Source organism: Silurus aristotelis (assembly GCF_946808225.1).
Source record: "Silurus aristotelis genome assembly, chromosome: 4".
Taxonomy (NCBI): Eukaryota; Metazoa; Chordata; class Actinopteri; order Siluriformes; family Siluridae; genus Silurus; species Silurus aristotelis.
Window position 1 is genome coordinate 14900581 of NC_139577.1, and position 5128 is coordinate 14905708.

Sequence of the window (5128 nt, forward strand, 5' to 3'; positions counted from 1 at the left end):
CATTAAATTTCGCCCCATATTTTTACCAAAATTAGAACAAAATTTTTAAACCAAATATTGAGGTAAAAAATAAGATTTTCTATACTGCTTTTGATTTATTTATTTATTTATTTATTTATTTATTTATTTGTACTTTTTTTTCTAGTACAAAAACTTTTAAATGTAGTCATCAGCATTTGTTTTATTTCTAAAAATGATGTACAGTAAAATACGTTTGCATTAGCAGTATCTGAAGAAACCCTCACAGAATTATGATTAGAAAAAAAATTATTTGCTAATAATTGCTGCCTTTTAATTCCATATTTATTTATTTGTTAATTTTAGAGAAATTGTTGCCTTTTGTGGAAACGTTTATTTTATTTACTATTGTACTGAATATTTGGTGGGGGGGGGGGGATTAGAAAAATATAATGCAACTACTGACACATATTTATTAACCTCTATATACAAAACTCTTAATTATAAGCAGAAGTATTGCCAAAAAAAAAAAAGAATTAATTTAACAGTTGAGAAAAAAATGTATATAAAGGCATCCATCATGCTAATCTCAGTAATTCTACTCATCTCTGTAATGGCCTTAATTTAATAGAAAGGTCTGAATCCCCAGTGAGTGTCCTTGATTTACTCCCAATTAACAGAAGCTATTCTTAGAGATGATATGTCCTCCCTTCATTCACTCATTATCTGAGATCCATATCATCCACAGCTGTTGCATAATAAATGCCAGTTAGATCATGAACCGTATATTCTCTTTCTCATACACGTTTTGGTGTCACAATTTTCACACGGGTGACAAAGTCGTTGCACATTGTGGTCCAAGCACACAGAGATACAAAATGCAAGCTAACATCCGAAAGCCTATTATTAGAGTTTAAATTAACCTTGTCACTTGAGAACCAGACCACACATTTCTCCACCTGACAGAGAGGATTTACAAACACACATTCATTTATACATATGCACACACTAATCCAAACATGGTTCAGTTCCAGCACCAAAGTGCAAATAGACTACTTACAGTCTAAACTAGGTAATTAGATCTCTAATCAGGGATCAAAACCACAGCGCTGCACTACATAATGAAATTCCACACTCTTACACAAACACACATGCACACACTCATTGACCTAATCAACTCTTATTCACAGCCCTCAAGCGGCTGTCACTGATATGTTTGCTGCCATTCAAGCATGCACATGTACAAAGGTTGACAACATAATAAGAACAAACAATATAATAATACTGGACCTTTGTTTGAAATAAGATTAAAGGTTCATTAATGTAATAACAGCCATAATATTGAAAAACCCTGCCTCATATTGTGTAGGCCCCCCTTGTGCCATCAAAACAGCTCTATTCTTACAAGAACTGTGCTACATCTGGCGCTAAATGACACCATATTGCTTAAGTTCTGACGTAGAGCCTCAATGAATCAGAGATGTTTGTCCAGCATATCCCACACATACTCAGATTGACTAGGGAATGGCTGAATCAACACCTTGATCTCTTTTGTCATGTTTCCCACAGCATTTTCTGAACAATTTTTACATTGAGTCAGGGTGCCTTATCCTGCTGAAAGAAACCACTGCTATTAGAGAATACTGTCGAGATGAAGAGGTGTATTTGGGCTGCAGTTTAAGTAGGTGGCACATGTTAAAGCAAAATCCACCTAAATGCTAGGACCCAAGGTTTTTGCAGATTATTCCCCAGAGCATCACACTACTTGCTTTTTTCCCATAGTTTATCCTGGTTCCATCTTTCCCCTAGGTAAGCAATAAACATGCACCCAGCCATTTACATTTTAAAGAAAATATGATTAATCAGAACAGGGTACATTCCTCCATTGTTTCATGATCCAGTTCTTATGCTCAAGGGCCCACGCGTTTTGTGGTGGACAGAAGTCATCATGGGCAATCTGCCCAGTTTGCAGTTGCAAAGCATGAAGCTGTGATACACTGTGTATTCTATCACTTTGTTTTTAATCAGCGACAGCATTAACAATTTTAAAAGTTTGTGCCACAGTAGCTGCTCTATAGGGTCAAACCAGACTGGCTAGCTGTTGCATCAATGACTCTGTCACTAGTTTTCAAGTTGTCCTTCCTTGGATCACTTTTTGTAGGTACTGTCCACTGCATATCACTCCACAAGATCTGCTTTGTTTGCGTCTATCTATCATAACTTGACTTTTATCAAAATTTCCTTTACATTTGTTAATTTTTCCTATTTTTTACACATCAAATTTGCGGACTATTCACTCGCTGCCAAATTCTTTAAATCCCCTGACCGGTGCCACAAGATAATCAACATTATTCACTTTGAAGTTAGTGGTTTTAATTTAATTGCTTATCATTGTATGTGTGTGTGTGTGTGTGTGTTATGTATATATATATATATATATATATATATATATATATATATATATATATATATATATATATATATATATATATATATATAATTCATACAAGATGACTACTTAAAGTATGTCTGAAAACTGGCTCCATTCTGGGCCAAATTAATTGTTCATTGTTGTACAAAAACATTTAAATGCTTTCAAAATAAATAAAAACGACCCATATTATTACTATACATTTTGCAAATGTATAAAGTGAAGTCTATTTTTCACTGCATCAAGTAAACTCACATGGACAGATCCAAATGATTTGGTAAATAAAAACTGCTTGGGTAATGTTTCAGGGGTCAGTCTTTTTTCAAACTTAATTCACATAATTTCCATTGAAATCACAGGTGCATTTTTAATTCTATTTGAAATTATGCTTAGCTTTATGGAGTTCAGTAAAGTACCATTTTACCGATACTGAGTTACAGCTTTAGGTCAATAAAGCTTAAATCCACACTCTCCCTGTTGTAGAGCTTCAGCGTTTTTTTTTTTTTGTTTTTTTTTTTTTTAAACAGTTTTTAACTCAAAGCAGATTGTGAACTTTTAGCATATGTTGTTGAAGCCTGTTACCCTCACTTTTTTGTGACTGATGCACATATGCAGCTTGCCCAGTGTGGACCTTAGATATCAGAATCTCCCTTAGTCTTTTTAGCTGACATGCACAGCTAATTGGGATTTGACCTAATTAAGTGTAAACTGTGTGGCTATCTGTATATTAGTGGGGGTTTTTTAATTCAGTAAATTCTTTGTTAAACTTTATTTCTATATAAAAATTTAAGTTGAATTATTTGAAGTAGAAATAGAATTGTACTGTACAACCCCAATTCCTAAAAAGTTGGACAAAATGTATAATGTAAATATAAACAGAATGCAATCATTTGCATATATATATATATATATATATATATATATATATATATATATATATATATATATATATATATATATATATATATAATCATTTTTATTATTTTGTTTAAAATAACAAGTTTATTATTTTTAGAGGGAAATTCTGAATTTGATGTTCACTCTTCAGTGTTCTGTAATGTTTAAAAAATATAATCACACTCTTGATGTCACCCAAATGAAGATGGATTCCCCTTTTAAATCTGGTTCCTCTCAAGGTTTCTTCCTCATTTCATCTAAGGTAGTTTTTCCTTGCCCCAGTCACCATGGCTGCTCATCACGGATAAATACACACCATTCACCTTAACTCGTAAATTCTTTAAAGCTGCTTTGGGACAATGTTGCAATGTTGAAATAAGTAATCAGTCAAGTCTAAAAAGAATGTCACTAAATTCATGTTTCAGAATTTTAGTGAGCTTTTGCATTTGTTCATTTATAAATATTTCTTTTTACATTTCTTTTACATTTCTCATCTTTAAGGGAAAAATAGACAGCTGCTTTGTTATGTTGTAAATGGAACAATGAGTGTGGTATCTCCTCACAACAATACAATAATATGAAAATGTGTGTTTTTATATCTTTGTGGGGACCAAAGTATCCCATCAAAGATGGGAATATGTGGTGATGTTTTTTAAAAACTCTAAGAGGTTATTGTGTTGTGTCACAGTTGCTGCTTCACATCTTCAAACTCCACTGTGCCTGTGCTCATGTACTTGTTCTCTGGGCAACTATGTGGGTTTCTTTTGTATTTCTCAATTTACCTCCACCTCCCAAATAAGGCCTGTAAATTGCTACTAGATGTGGAGGATTGTTTTGGTTTGTGTTAGTCTGTGTGCATTGTGCCCTTTCATTAGTGCTCAATTTAGGGTCAATTCCTGGTCCTTGAGATCTCTGAGGCTCCAGAACAAACACAACAATAATTACAGTTAATATAAGAATATAAGAATGATGCAGAGACATTTTATGGGACCCATGGGGCACATACCAGCTCCCTCTTACAGGTTTAACTTATAGGGTTCTTCATATTAGAGCGGATGTGAGATGATGTTACATAGATAGTGCCAAATCAAATGTGTTAAATGTGTACTTTAAGACAAAGAGACAGTGTGCTAGGAAGTGAGAGTCAAACTGACCAGTGCTTTTTGTGTGTTTAGTATTAAGCTACTTGCAGTAAGAACATGTTAAGAGACATGCCTAGTGTCCGACCGGAGCCTCTGAGGCTGCTCTCTAGCAGCACACAGTTCTTTGACACAGCTGAGCATATGCTGTGCTTTTCTCTATTTCAGGGATTATCAATGGTGTCATTTTACAAGCTTAGGTTTGTGCACTTCACTTTGAAAGGTTTAACTCGATTTAAACTTTAATTATCCGCTAAACTGTGCTCATAAGCCATTTGTGGGAACAAGTGGTGGCCCAGCAACCTCTCATGTCAATCACCTGACAAATGACCTCCTCATACCCATCTGCACTTGCCCTCAAAGGCACAGTAAAGGGCAATATTAGAAGTCAGGATTTCTTCATGAACATTAAACAAAGATGTATTTAAACCTCTGAACCTAAAGAATTATGTCTTATGTGATTGCAGTCATAGCATAAAAAGGAGGTATTCCCCACCTTTGACTGTCACATCACAAAAAAAAGATTTATGACTAAGCTATACAAATGTTGGGAATAAATCTTTTAAATCTCTAAACAGCTGTTGACCCAGTAGACTAATTTTTCAAAACATAACTTACCTGCCACTTGTGTTTTCAACTAGTGACATACCAAGAACCTAAAAATGAAAAATTCTTCATTCATCTTTATTAGCCTTTTTCAAAT